The sequence below is a fragment of the Orcinus orca genome, chromosome 1 (assembly GCF_937001465.1).
Source record: "Orcinus orca chromosome 1, mOrcOrc1.1, whole genome shotgun sequence".
NCBI classification, from domain to species: domain Eukaryota; kingdom Metazoa; phylum Chordata; class Mammalia; order Artiodactyla; family Delphinidae; genus Orcinus; species Orcinus orca.
The window spans coordinates 195,002,294-195,020,663 of NC_064559.1; positions in this window are offsets into that span (position 1 = coordinate 195,002,294).

An 18,370-nucleotide genomic window follows, 5' to 3' on the forward strand; every position below is an offset into this window, starting at 1 on the left:
GAGAGGCCCGCGTACCGAAAAAAAAAAAGAGTCATGTACCACAATGTTCACTGCAGCTCTATTTACAGTAGCCAGGTCATGAAAGCAATGTAAGTGTCCATCGACAAATGAATGGATAAAGAAGATGTGGCACGTATATACAATGGAATATTACTCAGCCATAAAAAGAAACAAGATTGAGTTATTTGTAGTGAGGTGGACGGACCTAGAGTCTGTCATACAGAGTGAAGTAAGTCAGAAAGAGAAAAACAAATACCGTATGCTAACACATATATATGGAATCTAAAAAACACCCCTAAAACCCCAAAAAACTGGTCATGAAGAACCTAGGGGCAGGACGGGAATAAAGGCACATACCTACTAGAGAATGGACTTGAGGACACGGGGAGGGGGCAGGGTAAGCTGGGCCAAAGTGAGAGTGGCATGGACTTATATATTCTATCAAATATAAAATCGATAGCTAGTGAGAAGCAGCCACATAGCACAGGGAGATCAGCTCGGTGCTTTGTGACCACCTAGAGGGGTGGTATAGGGAGGGTAGGAGGGAGGGAGATGCAAGAGGGAAGAGATATGGGGATATATGTATATGTATAGCTGATTCACTTTGTTGTAAAGCAGAAACTAACACACCATTGTAAAGCAATTATACTCCAATAAAGATGTTAAAAAAAAACAACCTTATAGAGTTATAATTTACATAAAAGGAAATGTACACATTATCGGGGTACATTTTGATGATTTTGACAAACATATACCCCTCACCACAATCAAGATATAGAAAATGTTCTTCATCCCCAGAACGGCCCTCCTACTGCTTTGCAGTCAGTCCCCTCCCCTGCTCTCAGGCCCGGGCAGCCACTGGTCTACTCTGTCACTTTAGATTAGAATTTCTTATAAATGGAATCATATAGTGCAGGCTTTTGTGTCTGCTTTCTTTTGCTTAGAAGGATGTTTCTGAGGTCCATTCATGTCCTTGTGTATATCAATATTTTGTTCCTTTTTATTGCTGAATAGTATTCAGTTGTATGGCTATGCCACCAAATTGTTTATCCATTCACCTTTTGATGGATATTTAGGTTGTTTCCAGATTGGGGCTTTATGAAAAAGCATTCCTGTATAAGTCTTTTTTTTGTGTGAATACATGCTTTCATTTCTCTTGGGTAAATATCTAGGTGTGACTGCCATGCAGTATTCCAAAGCACTGGTACCGTTTTATGTTCCAGCCAGCATATGCAGTGGTTCCGTGTCTCCACATCTTTCCTACCACTTAGCATTGCCAGTCTTTTCGATTTCAGTAACACTAGTGGTTATGAAGTCCTGTCTCACTGTAGTCCGGTGGTTGTTTTGTTTTGTTTTGTTTTGCCAAATCGCGTGCCTTGCGGGATCTTAGTTCCCTGACCGGGGTTGGAACCCGTGCCCCCTGCAGTGAAAGTGCTGAGTCTTAACCACTGGACTGCCAGGGAAGTCCCACTTTTTCCTTGTATTAATGGTGTCTTTTGAAGAGCAAAAGTTTTAAAATTTTGAGGAGTCTTATGCCTGATGAGTCTAATACAAAATTTGGGCTTGCATTTTGCATGTCCTTTTAAAAATTAAACATTTAATTTTGAGATAATTGTAGATTCACATACAGCTGTAAGAAATAATCAGTGTACCCTTTATCCACGTTCCTCTCATGGAAACTTCTTGCAAAACTATAGTACAGGGCCTTCCCTGGTGGTCCAGTGGTTAAGACTCTGTGCTTCCAATGCAGGGGCCTGGGTTTGATCCCTGGTCAGGGAACTAGATCCTGTGTGGCGCAACTAAAGATCCCGCATGTCCCGACGAAGATCCCTCGTGCTGCAACTAAGACCCGGAGCAGCCAAATAAATATATAAATAAATATTTAAAAAAACTATAGGACAATATCATAAGCTAGTTATTGATGTTGATACCGTCAAGATACAGAACATTTTCATCAGCACAAGAATCCCTCCTGTTGCCCTTTTCTAGCCACACCCACTTGTTTACCAACCCACCCTGTCCTTAAGCATTGGCAGCCACCAATCTGTTCTCCATTAATGTAATTTTCTCATTTCAAGAATATTATATCAATGGAGTGATGGAAGAAATTTTCACATATTGAGGTACGGGGAAGTCATTCTGGCTTACACATACATGGTTTAGCTTGACTTTGTGGCTTATCAAACATACACTGTTGCTTTCCTCTAACCATTAAAGAAAAGGGTGCATTGTCCAGAAGTAAAGAATTCCATTTTGAAGACAGAGATAAATGCCTCCCTTCCTGGGATGTCAATGCTACTACTTCTTTGATGATTAGTCTCCCTCCCCAGGCACCAAAGCCATACTGACTTCCTATGTATGTACAAATCTGTATTTTGGGAGAAACTTTGAAGGAATGTACCCCTGTCATGTTTGATGTTCTTTGTTCTGACAAGATATAAAATTGCACTGAAAAACATGCTCTCTGGAGCAGTTCCTCAGAGCTATCTGACAGTCTGTCTCCTGGGCTTTGGTCCTCAGTTTGGCTCAAATAAAACTCTCCTGTATTCTTTTTTTTTTAAATTAAATTTATTTATTTTATTTTTGACTGTGTTGGGTCTTCATTGCTGCGTGCAGGCTTTCTCTAGTTGTGGCGAGAGGGGACTACTCTTCCTTGTGGTGCGCGGGTGTCTCATTGTGGTGGCTTCTCTTGTTGCAGAGCACAGGCTCTAGGTGCGCGGGCTTCAGTAGTTGTGGCTCACAGGCTCCAGAGCGCAGGCTCAGTAGTTATGGTGTACGGGCTTAGATGCTCTGCCGCATGTGGGATCTTCCTGGACGAGGGATCGAACCTGTGTCCCCTGCATTGGCAGGCGGATTCTTAACCACTGCGCCACCAGGGAAGCCCCCTTTCCTTTATTCTTATTACAGATTGGTTATTGATTATTTCTGTTGACAGGAGTCACACAGTGTGTAATCTTTGGGTTTTTTTTCTCACTCAGCATAATTCTCTGGAGATCCATTCAAGTTGTTGCAAGTGTCAATAGTTTGTTTCTTTTTGTTGCAGAGTAGTGGTTGGTTGCATGGTACGGACGCACCACAGTTTATTCAACCATTCGCTTGGTAAAGGACATCTAGGTTGTCCAATTTTAGATTGTTACGAATAAAGCTGCTTTGAACATTTGTTTGCATGTATTTGTGTGAACATAAGTTTTTATTTCTCTGGGATAAATGCCCAGGAGGGCAACTGATGGTTGAATGATAGCTTTTTTAAAAAAGAAGCTGCCTAACTATTTTCCACAGTGGCTGTACCGTTTTATATTCCAACCAGCAATGTATGAGTGATCTAGTTTCTCCACATTTTGGCCAGCATTTGGTATTGTCACTATTTTTATTTCTGTAATTCTAATTTCCTGATGACTAATGATATCGAAAATCTTTTCATATGCTTTTTTGCCATCTGTATATCCTCTTCAGTGAAATATCTCTTTATGTCTTGTCCATTTTCTAATTGGATTTTAAAAATTGTTGAGTTTTGGGACTTCCCTGGTGGCCTAGTGGCTAAGACTCCTGGCTCCCAATGCAGGGGGCCTGGGTTTCATCCCTGGTCAGGGAACTAGATCCCACATGCCATAAGTAAAGATCCTGCGTGCTGCAACTAAGATCCGGCGCAGCCAAATAAATACATAAATAAATTAATTAAAGGAATATTTTTTAAAAATTGTTGAGTTTTGAGAATTCTTTACATATTCTAGGTGCTATTCCTTTGTTAGATATATAGTTTGCAAATATTTTCTAGTCTGTAGTTTGTCTTTTCATTGTCTTAACAGGGCCTTTCACAGAGCAAAAATTTTAAATTTTGATCAAGTTCAATTATGGTAGGCTGAATAATGACCCCCCCAGAAATGTACACATCCTAATCCTTGGAACCTGTGAATGTTAACATTATGTGATAAAAAAAGAACTTTATGGATGTGATTAAGTTAAGGATGTTGAGATGGGGACACTACCTTGGGTTATTGGTGAGACAGGCTGGGACCTGGGACACTTTGCTGGGACCTGGGACCCTTTGCTGCAGTGCTGCAATGCTTGCACCTGGATACACCTCTCCTTGAGCAACAAAATACGAAGAAACTGTATGGGACTAAAAATAACTGCATGCATGGGCAGTTGCGGCAAATTCTGGACCCAAAAGATACAAAGAGATCAAAAAACCAAACTGTCACTTTTGAAGAGCCTGGAGCAAAAACAGGGTGTTGGGAGCAAAAGCAGGGTACTGAACATGCCCCTTGCACACAACACCACTAGAGGGGTGGACAAAACACCTAAGCCACTCCTCTGGCCCGACCCCTGGACACATCCCTACCCTCACCCCATGTAAGGAACAAGCTCGCCCCTGCCTCAGGGAGCCAGCAAGCAAGGGAATCTCTTGTTTGTTCTCACCCCCTCCTGCTGCAGCAGGGTCCCCAATAAAGCCATGCCTGAATCTCTTGTCTTGCCTCTAGTCAATTTCTACTGATTGGGGAAGGCCAAGAACCCTGGTCCGTAACGTTGGTATTCAGTATTAAATGGAATCACAAGTATCCTTGTAAAAGAGAAGCAGAGGAAGATTCAACACAGATGGAAGAGGAGAAGGCTGCGTGACCATGGAGGCGGAGACTGGAATAATGCCACCATAAGGCAAGGGGTTCTATTAGCTGCCAGGGAGTGTAAGGAGCAAGGGATGAGTTCTCTCCTAGAGCCAAGGGAGAGAGAGCATGGCCCTCCCAACACCTTGATTTTGGCCCAGTGATACTGATTTCAGGCTTTTGGCCTCCAGAACTGTGAGAGAATAAATATCTGTTGTTTTAAACTACCAATTTTGTGGTCACTCGTCACAGCAGCTCGGGAAACTAATATACCAGTTTATCAATTTTTCCTTTTATGGATCACGCTTTTGTTGTCAAAGCTCAGAGCTCTTTGCCTAGCCCTAATGCTCAAAGATTGTCTCCTGTGGTGTTTTCCTAAAAATTATCATCTTATGTTATGCATTTAAGTTTGTGATCTGTTTTGAGTTGAATTTTGTAAGAAGTGTGAGATTTAGGTTGAAATTAATGTTTTGCACATGGATGTTCAATTATTCCAGCACCACCTGTCTTTACTCCATTGAAATGCTTTTTTGCACCTTTGTTAAAAATCAGTAGGGCATATTTGTGGGGCATGTTTCTGGGTTCTCCATCCTCTTTCATTGTTCTGTACGTCCTTTCACCAATACCATGCAGTCTTGATTGCTATAGCTATATGTAAGTCTTGAAATTGGGTAGACTGATTCCTCCCACTTTATTCTCCTTTTTCAAAGTTGTTTTAGCTATTCTTTGTCTTTCCATATAAATTTTATAGTAATCTATTCTATATATACAAAAAAGTCCTGCTGGGATTTTGATAGGAATTTTATTAAATCTGTATAACAATTTGAAGAGACTGGCATCTTTACTCTGTTGAGTCTTCCAATCTATGGATACACTAAATCTATTTATTTACATCTTTTTTGGTTTCATTTATCAACCTTCTGTTATTTTCAGCATAGAAGTCCTATATATGTTTTGTTAGATTTAAGCGTAAATATTTCATTTTAGAAGTGTTTGTAAATGGTATTATATTTTTAATTTTAGTGTCCACATGTTCATTGTTGGTATATAGAAAAACAATTGATTTTTTTGTTAATCTTGTATTCTGGGACTGTGCTGTACTCATTCATTCTAGAAGGTTTTTGTTTTTACTTTTGTTTTTGTTTTTTAGATTCCTTGGTTTTTTCTACGTAGACAGTTATGTCATCTGCAAATAGGGATAGTTTTGTTTCCTCCTTTCTAGTCTGTATGCCTTTTACTTCATTTCCCTTCCTTATTTTGCTGGCTGGAACCTCCAGTACTGTGTCAAATAAGAGTGATGAGAGTCAGTGTCCTTGCCTTGTTCCTCATCTTAGAAGGAAAGCATTCAGTCTTTGACCATGAAATATAATGTTAGCTGTAAGTTTTTTGAGAAAGATGCCCTTTCTCAAGTTGAGGAAATTCTCATCCTGTTCCTAATTTTCTGAGAGTATTTCTTTTCTTTTTTCTTTTTTTTTAAATTTTGGCCACACTGCGCGGCATGCGGGATCTTAGTTCCCCAGCCAGGGATCAAACCCGTGCCTCCTGCAGTGGAAGTGAGAAGTCCTAAGCACTGGACTGCCAGGGAAGTCCCTGCGAGTATTTTGAAAAATCATAAAAAGGTTTGAATTTTGTAAAATGTTTTTTCTGCATAAATTGATACGATCATGTAATTTTTATTCTTTAGTCTGTTATTCTGGTAAATTTCATTGACTGGTGTTTGAATATTGAGCCAGCCTTGTATCCCTGAAGTAAATAAATAAACTTGGTCATGATGTATAATTTTTTTAAATATATTGCTGAATTCTGTTTGCTAATATTTTGTTAAGGATTTTTGCATCTATATTCATGTGAGCTATTGGTCTGTAGTTTCTTTTTTTTTTTTGTATTTGTCTGGTTTTGGTATCAGGATAATACTAGCTTCATAAAATGAGTAGGGAGGTGTATTTTCCTCTCCTATTTCCTGGAAGAGATTGTATAGAATTGGTATTAATTCTTCTTAAAACATTTGGTAGTGTTCTTCCGTGAAACTATCTGGGCCTGGAGATTTTCTTTTTTGGGAATTAAAAAAAACTATTAACTCCATTTTTTAATGGTTATAGGGTTAGTCAAGCCATCCACTTCATGTAAGTGAGTTGCGGTAGTTTGTGCTTTTTCAAGAACTGATCATTTCATCAAAGTTGTCAAATTTATGCATGTAGAGTTGTTCATCCTTTTGACATCTGCAGGATCTGTAGTGATATCCCATTTCATCTCTGAGATGAGTCATTTATGTCTTCTCTCTTTTTCTTTGTTAGTCTTGCTAGAGGTTTGTCAATTATTAATCATTTCAAAGAACTACTTTTTGTTTCATTGATTTTCTTTATTTCTTTTCTGTTTTCAGTTTCACTGATTTCTTCTGTTATTATTTCTTTCCTCTGATTGCTTTGGATTTATTGTGCTTTTCTTTTTTCTAGAATTTTTTTCCCCTAGATTCTTGAGGTGGAACTTACTTTATGGACATGAAGATTTCCCTCTTCTCTGATGTAAGCATTTAGTGCTACAAATGTTTGTTTCAGCACTGCTTCAGCTATGTCCCACAAATTTTAATATGTTGTATTTTTATTTTCATTAAGATCAATGTATTTTTAAATTTGTTTTGAGATTTCCTCTTTGACCACATGGATTATTTAGAAGTATGTTGGTTGGTTTCCAAGTGTTTAGAGATTTCCCTGTGATCTTTCCATTGTTGATTTTTAATTTGATTCCACTGTGGTCAGAGAACACACTTTGTATGATTTCAATGCTTTTCAAATTTGTTGAGGGTTTTTTTTTTTTTGGTGGCTCAGGAAATAGTCTATTTTAGTAGATGTTCCATGTGCACTTGAAAAAGATGTGTATTCTGCTATTGTTGGGTGGAGTGCTATATAGAGGTCGATTAGACCTGTTGGTTGTCAGGTAGAGTTCTTCTCTACCCTTGCTGGTTTTCCATCTAGTTGTTCTGTCAATTGTTGAGAGAGGGAAATTGAAGTCTCCAATTATAACTGTGAATTTGTCTATTTCTCTTTTTTTTGTTGTTGTTGTTGTTGTTGCGGTACGCGGGCCTCTCACTGTTGTGGCCTCTCCCGTTGCGGAGCACAGGCTCCGGACGCGCAGGCTCAGCGGCCATGGCTCACGGACCCAGACGCTCCGTGGCATGTGGGATCTTCCCGGACCGGGGCACGAACCCGCGTCCCCTGCATCGGCAGGCGTACTCTCAACCACTGCACCACCAGGGAAGCCCAATTTCTCTTTTTGATTCTGTCATTTTTCACTTCACATATTTTGCAGCTTTGTGGTGTGTGCCTGTTAGCTTGAATGCTTGATATGGATTAGACCAGAGTTTTTACAACTTTTTTGACCTATACCTTCAATGGAAAATAGATTTTACACACATACACATTACTATAACTGAAATAATTTTAATGCAACAATGTTTACTCTTGTCACATACAGCTGGAGTTTGATCTTCTCAATTCTATTATTTTTTCTTAAGACAATTTTTAGAGCAGCTTTAGGTTCACAGCAAAATTGAGAGGAAGGTACAGAGATTTCCCATTGACTCCCTGCCCCTACTCACGTATAGCCTCTCCCATTATCAACATTCCCCCTGCCAGAGTGTTACATTTGTAAACAGTTGATAAACCTACATTGGCACATCATTATTGCCAAAAGTCCACAGTTTACATAGGGTTCCTTTTTGCCGTTGTACATTCTGTGGGTTTAGTTAGATGTGTAATGATATGTATCCATCGTAGCATCATACAGAGTATCTTCACTGCCCTAAAATTCCTCTGTGCTCCACCTTTTCGTTCCACCCCCGCCCTAAATCCTGGTAACCACTTATCTTTTTTTTTTTTAATTTTATTTTTATTTATTTATTTTTGGCCGCACTGGGTCTTCGTTGCTGCACGTGGGCTTTCTCTAGTTGCGGCGAGTGGGGGCTGCTATTCGTTGCAGCGCACAGGCTTCTCATTGTGGTGGCTTCTCATGTTGCAGAGCACGGGCTCAGTAGCTGTGGCTCGCGGGCTTAGTTGCTCCATGGCATGTGGGATCTTCCTGGACCAGGGATTGAACCCATGTCCCCTACGTTGGCAGGCGGATCCTTAACCACTGCGCCACCAGGGAAATCCCTTATCTTTTTATTGTCTCCATAGTTTTGCCTTTTCCTGAACATCATACAGTTGGAATCATATAGTCTGTAGCCTTTTCAGATTGGCTTCTTTCACTTAGTAATATCCAGTTAAGTCTCTTCCATGTCTTTTTGCAGCTCAATAACTTTTTTTAAAGCACTGAATAATATTCCATTGCTTGGATGTTCCACAGTTTATCCATTCACCTAATAAGGGCATCTTGGTTGCCTCCAAGTTTTTGGCAATTTTGAAAGAAGCGCCTATAAACATCTATGTGCATGTTTTTGTGTGGACATGTTTTTAACTCCTTTGGGTAAATACCAAAGAGCACAATTGCTGGATTGTATGGTAGGAGTATGTTTAGTTTTGTAAGAAACTGCTAAACTGTCTTCCAGAGTGGCTGTGCCATTTTGCATTCCCACCAGCAATGTATGAGAGCTCTTGAGGCTCCACATCCTTTCCAGCATTTGATGTTGTCAGTGTTCTAGATTTTGGCCATTCTAATAGGTATATAGTGCTATCTCATTGTTGTTTTAATTTGCATTTCTCTGATGACATATGATGTGGAGCATCTTTTCATATGCTTACTTGCTATATGTATACCTTCTTTGGTGAGGTGTCTGTTAAAGTCTTTATCCATTTTTTAATTGGGTTTTTGTTTTCTTTTTTTTTTAACATCTTTATTGGGGTATAATTGCTTTACAATGGTGTGTTAGTTTCTGCTTTATAACAAAGTGAATCAGTTATACATATACATATGTTCCCATATCTCTTCCCTCTTGAGTCTCCCTCCCTCCCATAAGTTAATGGTTGAGTAAATTAAAGGATGGATGGATGGTTCAATGGGGAGTTCAGTAGATAGATGGATGGACAGATGGGTGGATAAATTAAGGGATGAAAGGATAGAGATTTTTGCCAGACTCCATGCAAAGCATTTTACATACATTATTTTGTTTTAGCCACACAGAAATACCATAAAGAAAGGGACATTTCCTTTTTACACACAAAGTGCTTGAGCTTCAGAGGTAGGAAAAATCACTTTCCCAAGATTATACAACTAGAAAATGGCGGAGCAGGATTCAGGCAGTGTCTAGCTCACACAGGAATTTAATATGCATAGCTTCTATGGCTGTTTGAGGCACCTTAAGGAGAACTGGAGTGTACAGGAAGAATTATGAGTTGGGGGGACTGGATGGGGGGCACTGGCAAAATGATACCACTTAGGCCCTTCCCCAAGGGATACTGGTGTCTGGTCCCAGAAGGAGCATCAAAGGAGAGCCTGTTATTAAACAGGTTGGAGAATGCTCTGAGCATTGGAATGTTGGCTGTTAATGGCAATGTAACCCACTTTCTAAAGCAGAATACTGGCCCCCCAAAGATGTCCACGTCCTAATGTCCAGAATCTTTGAATGTGCGAGGGTACACGGCAAAGGGGAATTCGATTGCTAATCAGCTGATCTTTAAAATTGAGAGATTTTCTGGGTGGGCCCAGTGTAATCGCAAAGGTTCTTAAAAGTGTAAGAGGAAGGTAGAAGAAGGGAGTTAAAGGGGGATATGAGATATGGAAGAACAGTCAGAGAGGGATGCAACATTGCTGGCTTTGAAGGTGGAGGAGAGGGGGACAGAAGCCAAGGTGTGGGCAGCCTCTGGAAGGTGGGAAGGCAAGGGAGCAGATTTTCCCCGAGAGCCTTTAGGAAGGACACAGCTCTGCTGACACTTGATTTTTAGGCCAGTGGGCCCTGTGTTGGACTTCTAAACTCCACAACTGTAAGACAGTAAATGTGTGTAGTTTAAGCCGCTAAATTTATTTAGCAATTTTAGGTAATTTGTTACAGCAGCAACAGGAAACTTATACACCTGCAGGTCAAGGGGGTGGAAACTGAGATCCAGGAAGGTTTAGCAACCCACTCAAGGTTGCACAGCTAGGAGCTCTTTGGGTTCCAGAATCACTGCTCATGTAGCCATGGACGAGAGGTTTGCCTGCCCCGCCCCGTCCTTCCAAGGGCATTTGCAGACTTCTCACTCCCTCTTCTGTGAACCTAGCAGTCACCCTTTATGTCATGAATGCAGAGAGCCTAAGATTTAGACCTGGAAGAGTTCTTCGCCATCATCTCATCACGAGTGAGATGAGTTTCTAGTGGTTTCTGAATATCTTTCAGCTATATCATTTTTTGTTTCAGAAACATCCAAATCCAATCTTTAAAACAGTTAAAAGCAGAATTATTCTGGAGGAGGTGGAGTTGGAGGTAGAGGCGAAGCTCAGCTCACCAGGCCCTCCCTTTTCTCCTGTACAAGGTCTGCTGGGCACCTCCTTGGGACTCAGGGCTGCGAGTTGCAGCGTTTGAAGTCTCCTTCCATGGTGAGGAGTCGGGGGGCCTGTCGCATTTCTGTTTCCACTGCTTTTCACGTGGCTGCCTTCTCCTCATTGGTTAGCTGTCTACTCAAATTCTTCCTCGGGAAACCGTCCCTGCCGCTCTGTCTAAAGTCTGCTGCCCTCTCTGACTGGCATCATGAACACCTGCTGGTTTCCTTCCAAGGACTTGTGACAATTTGCCTTTATTCCATTTATTTGCTTAAATAAGGGCTGTCAAATTCACGAAGGCAGAGACCTTGTCTCTCCTGCTCCCGGGTGTAACCCAGTTCCCGGCACGGTGCCTGGTGTGAGAACACACTCAAAAAATGTCTGCTGGGCTTCCCTGGTGGTGCAGTGGTTGGGATTCCGCCTGCCGATGCAGGGGACACGGGTTTGAGCCCTGGTCCGGGAAGATCCCACATGGGAACGGCTGGGCCCGTGAGCCATGGCCGCTGAGCCTGCGCATCCGGAGCGTGTGCTCCGCAACGGAAGAGGTCACAGCAGTGAGAGGCCCACATACCGCAAAAAAAAAAAAAAAAATGTCTGCTGTTAGAAGAATGAAGCTCAGAGAGGGGAAGCAACTTGCTGCAATCACACAGGGATATAGTGGCAGAGCCAGAATGAAGGTCAAGTCATCCGGCATCTTCCATCAGTCAGTCTCTGGCCTATAGTTAGTGGTCACTGTGGGCAGCTGGGAGGGGTCAAGACTGGTCAATGACAGACACATTAAGGGCTGGTTGCAGTGAACCATGAGCCTTTCAGAATGACCTAGAAGGACTGCAGATAATATGGTGGGATTTCCCTTCTGGTAAGATTAAGACTCATGAAGGGAAGACCCAAGCCAGGGCCTCTGGTTGTGGGCCTCGTGCCAGGGAGGCCATGCCACAGCTTCCCCGCCTACAGGAGGAAGAGAGAGGGAAGAGGGGAAGAGCCCAGGGCCTCAGTCAGGGAAGAAGCCTGAACAGACTCCCTCTTGAGGGCACTCGGAATTGATCACCTGTTTCTCCAAGCATAATGCAATTAAAAAGACCAGTTGGAAGAAGGCAATGCTGAAAACCCAAGGTGCGACCCTTTATGATGGAATTCCAAGCCTCAGGGACAAGTGTGGGGCTCCCTGGCATCCACTCAATCACACCATTTAAGGAAACTGGGAAAGAAGTCAGGCAGTGTTTAGATAATTGTCATGGCAACCCTGAGGGTAGGGATTATAAGCCCCATTTTACTCCAGGAAGTGAAGTGACTTACCCAAGGTCACAAGTTTATCAGTGGGGTTCCACCACAGCTCTGCAGGGCCCCATAGCTCTTTCTACCACTTAGAAGTGTGAGCTAAGGGTGAGCTTTTTGGGGGCAGGTCACCCGAGCATGTGCCGGCTGGGCTGGGCATCTCTCACTCTCCCCTGGACCCAAGGGCTCCTTCTTTGGCCTCAGAGCCTCCAGGGTTTAGTGTCCCTGGAATAGTATGAGGGGAGGGTCCAGCCTCAGGACTGGTTTTGAAGAGGGAGGAGGAGGAAGACGAAATTCTGTATATTGTGTTGAAGTACCCTAGGAACGCAGAAAAGATGTGGAGAGAGAAGATGTCAGATCTTCCTGAGCAGGGAGTTTGAAAATCTAGGAAACAGCTGAAAGAACTCAGTTTTAGAGTAAAATATACCTGGGTGTTACCCCAACCAAGCCCCATTCATCTTGACCTTGAGCAGTTAAGACACCCCATCTCTGTGAGCCTCAGTTTCTACTGTTGTAAAACAGGATAAGGGCCCAGGGTAGTGCTGGAGCCAGTTCACACTGGCTGGTGAGAGCCAGTTGTTACATTTTCAGGAATTTTGTGAAGCAGTTATTAAACAATGCCATCATTAAAAATTATATAAATTTACAATAGCATAACGTGCATTAAAAACAAAGACAACACTCAAAACAAATCGCTTCCTAATTATTTTACTATGTATTACTGTTATTTGTATTCTTGAGGTTATTTACATCTATTGTATCTGAATTTTGGAAATATGTAACCATGTGTTGCTGAGCTCTGCTCTCTGCCACGTGAGGACACAATGAGAAGGATGAGAAGTTCGCCATCTGCAACCCAGAAGAGAGCCCTCCCCAGAACCAGGGCCATGCAGGTACCCTGATCTTGGACTTGCAAGCCTCTACACTGTGAGAAACACATTTCTGTTCATAAGCCCAAAATAAAAAAGATATGTTGGGCTTCTCTGGTGGCACAGTGGTTAAGAATCCGCCTGCCAATGCAGGAGACACGGATTTGAGCCCTGGTCCAGGAAGATCCCACGTGTCGCGCAGCAACTAAGCCCGTGCGCCACAACTACTGAGCCTGTGCCCTAGAGCCTTCGAGCCACAGCTACTGAAGCCCGCGCACCTAGAGCCCGTGCTCCGCAACAACAGAAGCCACTGCAGTGAGAAGCCCGTGCAAGAAACGAAGACCCAACGCAGCCATAAATAAGTTAATTAATAAATTTATTAAAAAAAAAAAAGATATGTTACTGAGCATCTCTTCCAAAGTCTGTTGTTCAGTGACTCACACCGGTAGTTTGAAATTGGCCTTGACGGCCACTTATACCGTAGAAAACGGCAGTTGCTACCCATCAGGGCTTGATTTATTTATCATTGTGTTGATTGTCCAGACCTAAGAAGGTAATGGATAACATGTTAATGCAGATTAAATCGAAAACTGTGACGTGGTGAATAGCACAAAAAAACTGAGGAAATATTCTTCCAGTATTTGAAAACTATTATCTGATTCAGCAAAGAAGTCACCCATGTCATTGTGGAGCGAGAAAAGTTCCAACATAAACCTTCATTGTTTCACTTAAAAACAAATTGAAGTATAGTTGATTTTCAGTGTTATTTTGGTTACAGGTGTGGAACACGGTGATTTGATGTTTTTATAGATTATACTCCATTTAAAGTTATTATAAAATATTGGTTATATTCTCTGGGCTGTATATTATATCCTTGTATCTTATGTATTTTATATCTGGTAGTTTGTATCTCTTAATCCCCTTCCCCTGTCTTGTCCCTCCCCACTCCTCCCTCCCCCATTGTTTCACTCTTATCTTACTCCTTGACTGAAATAGAGGTGTCAGCCAGCATTCCTGAAGTATGCTTGGCGAGTTGGTTGGTACACACTTACTAGCACACCCCTGGCAACATGCCTCTCTGGTGGCTGCGGGCACTCAGTGACACAGTGTGGATGGTGGTGCCGGGGGTGGCAGTCTCCATCAGCTGCCTCCTCCCCGAGCCATGCCCGATAAACTCGAGATCTGCGGATAAACAGCATGCTGGCCGAGTAACTACGACCTCAGGAGAAATTTCCTAGTTCCTCATCCCAACCAGATTGGCTGCTGCTGGGTTCTTACTGTAGAGAAATTCTGGGACCAACATCCTGGACCCAAGACACAGTATTAATATTAAGTCAGGAGTTGGGAGTTGGGAAGAGGCATCTAGGGCAGCTGGTAAGGGGATAACCTTTGCTTCAACGTCTCTGCTTTCTGCCCCATCACTGTGCCTCTAGGTCCCCACCCACTGGCCGGGACCTTCACTGGGGTGGGGAGCAGGGGGCAGAGAGTCAAGTAGTCACCACAACCCACCAGCCCAGGATGCCAAGCTTCCTCTGGGGCTCAGGTCTGGCCTGTTACCAGCCTCAGCCCCCAGGGGGCAGAGTGGCTCCATAGAAAGAAGGCCTAGCTCACCCTTCAGTCCATCTGGGGCCTTCCATCCCGACTGGTATGGCAGGGCTGCTCCTGGGGGCAGTAAGGGAGTAACTACTTTCTGAGCCCCTGCTATGTGCCAGGCTCTCTGCTGGGCACTGCGGCACCCATTAACTATCTAAGCTTCACAAAGGTCTTGCAAGGTAGAGTCTGTTATGCTCTCCCTGGTTGAATGTCAAGCCATCAGGTAGACCTCCCACTGCCCTCCCCTCTGACATCTACCCCCGCATGTTTATGGGCCCAGCTTCAGCCTCAGCACCGCTCTCCCTCTGAGCACCAGGGCAGTACCCAGACGCTGGTGAACTTCTCCAATTATACTTGCAGGGACACTGAGAGCTGCACCCTCCACAAGGGGAAACCTGCAAACGATAACACTTTTTAAGAGATTCACATTGTGCTTTTGGCATATTTAAGGCTCTGCAATATCCCGAAGTAAAGAAATCTGATGAACTTGCCCAAGCCCAGAATTTGCCTAACGTGTTTGACCATGCAACCCTCCCCCAAATCCCCTTTTTTGAATTTGACAAACGTTTATTGAGAGCCTGCTATGAGTCAGGCTTTGTCCTCGTTGTGGAGAACACAGCAGAGTGTATGAAAGATGTGGGCCCTGCTTCCTCCCGGCAAAATACTAAGAGCACGGTTGTGAGTGCTGAGCACTGACGCGCTTCATCTCATTTCATCCTCACCTCTACTCCAGGAGTTAGGCATTATTGCCCCATTTTACAGACGTGAAAATGAGGCTTTGAGCAATGATGTGTCCTGTCCAAGGATACATAGCTAACTAATGGCGGAGTTGGGATTCAAATCCTAGGACCCCTGACAGCAGAGCTCAAACTCTTAAACATGAATGAATGTTCACACTTAGGAATTACTGCTCGAGTTCAACACCCCAGGCCAAATCCCCACCCCAGCCCCAACCCTGGCTTCATCCTTAGCCCTGGAAAACTCCTAGTCACTCTTCAGAAACCTGCTGAGGACCTCTAGGAGCTCCTGTCTGTTCCCTGGTGAACCTCGGGGGGAAAAAATACTGTGAGTCCAAGTAATAATTTTTGCAATTCACATTTATTTTGGGGAAAAAAAATGTTCTGCTAAAAATACTCCTACAAAGGCATTGGAGTAACAGGCTCAGGGTTGCTCATGGAGCCAGTTGGTGAGATTTCCTTGGTCATAACAGTGGGGGTCCCGGGAGCCAGGGCTGACCCACAACCAACAGAGCCCCAGCTGCGTCCCTCCCTGACTCCCCAGCATTGTCAGGAAAACGCATATTTGTGACCAGAAGAAACAGAGTTCTGTGAAACCACAACAGACCCCACGGGCCCCAGTTGTGAACTCTGGCCTGCATGGCCTAGGTTAGAGTGAACCGCTCGGGGGCTGGGCAGTCCAGGTGCCCACACCCACTGCCCATGGCTCTGACAGCGGGTCCAGGAGGCCAAGGTCAGAGGGGGTGTCCGAGTGTCCCCAAACAGGGTGCTCCTTGGGGATCTGGATTTGATTGGCAAAGGGTTTGACAGTGGGGAAGGGCTGAGTGGGGACCACAGGTAGCGGCATAGCATAGTGATTACGAGGGCAGATACTGGGCCAGAGACCACTGGCCGACGGTGTGACCTGGGAAGGCCACCACACACGTCTCTGAGTTTCCTAGTTTGTGGAAGGGGAATAATAATTGTACCTGTTTCACAGAGCCGTGTGAGGGTTAAACAAGACACCGTGTATAAAAAGTTACGCACAGCACCTCGCACACTGTTGGCACTCAAGAAATAGCAGCTATGATTAGGGTTTGGGGCTGGGCATGGCCAACCAGGAATTGCTCTTCTGTGGAGTCGAAAGAGGCTGGCTGTGAGGGAGTGTCCCTGCCGGTCCTACCCCGGGCCAGCCTCAGGGGCTCAATTTCTTGCCTGCCCACCAGAGTCCCTATCCACGGAGGGGAAAGCAGCCAGACTGATTACCAGGCTCTGAGCAACCCAGAGGCACCTCTTTCAGCTGGTCTCCCAGATTCCATAGGCAGTGGTCTCAACTGGGAGGTGAGGCAGGGACTGTGTGGTCACGGAAGTTGCATCCTGACTGTCAGAGGGAAGGCACCTGACTCTGGGGTTTGCAGCAAGACCCTATGGCTTCCCAGTGTTAAGACTCGGGTTCTGAACAGGGAGGTGGTGTGCTTGGGAAAGATTCCTCAGCAAATCCCTGGCCCTGCAGCTTCCTCTCTAAGGGGGTGGGGGGTGTCCACCCCAGATGAGTTCCTCCCTAAACTGAGCCACTGGGGCCCCTACTAGGCTCCTGAACTGAGCTGTCTAGCCCACCAGCCAGTGGGCACTGTGGGCTGTGTGGGGCTTCTCTGCAGCCTGGGGTAGTCAGCTCCCCGGCCACTGGGAGGGCCAAGTGTGGGCAATTCTACCCTTGTACCGGGGAGGGAAAGCCACCATCACACTCAGAAGGAGGTGATTCAAAGGATGGAGTTGGTAGTATTTGTTTTTAGCTGTCTCCCTCCCCATCTCTTTCTCTCTTGCTCTCTCTTTGTGCTTTGTCACTGCTGGGACCCCCAGGTCTGGGGATCAGAGTTGAACAATGGGACTTGAAATTTCAAGATTGGCAGCATAGAATCATATGGTGCTGGAATCTTAAAAACATGGAATCCTTCTGTTGGAATCTTAGAATTATGAGGTTTTGCTGGAATCTTCACGCATGGAATATTAGAGTTTTGGACTCTTGCAGCGTCAGCAGGGCCCCAGAGTGTATGTGGTCCTGGCGCTGACCTCCTCCCTCTGCCATCTCCCTTTCCCCTCCTCCGGCAGGGGCCATTAGACCCTGAGTAGACACAGGACCTTCACTCCCTCTTCCTCCAGGGAAAGCCATGCCTTAGTCTGGGTAGCAGAGGCTGGTAGCGGGGAGTTATATGAAGCTCCAGGTCCAGCTGGAAGCCCCACCCTGCCTTTGCCCGGCCCACCTGACCAGGTGCTGAGTGAACAGGCCTGGATCATAGCCTTGAGGCATGTGGGGTCTCCAGAGGGTGGCCCTGGGAGGGCTGCTGGGCCCCTGTGAAGTATTAAGTTCCTGTTCCTTCTTGCTATATCAGCTTTCCTGAAGCAGCCTTCAAGCTGTGAAGCTAAACTCAGACAGACTCTGGGTCTGGGGAGGCGGGGGTCTAATTTTCCTGAAAGCTTAGCTCAATACATTCCAGAGGGTCAGCCCTTTCCCCCACTTCATGGGTCCTAATCCACGTCTGAGTTTGGGCATCTTATCTGACGATGTCCTGCTTTTTCCTAATCCCTGTCTAAGCCAGACCCTCTCCCTGCAGACATCAGGGCACAGTTCATCGTGGGGGAAGTGAAGAGAGAATTTTAGTGTCTGGAGGAATCTCCTGGAGGAGCTTGTTAGAAACGGGCCCCTAAGCCCAACCTTGGCTATTCTGATTTAGGGGGTCAGGGTGGGGCAGGCACGCGGCCTGGCTGGAGTCCTCTGGGAATCACCTCTGAGACTCTGGTTCCTCACTCGTAGAGTGGGGATGGTGACACCCATAGGGTCCCGCACGTGGGACTGGGGTAGGCT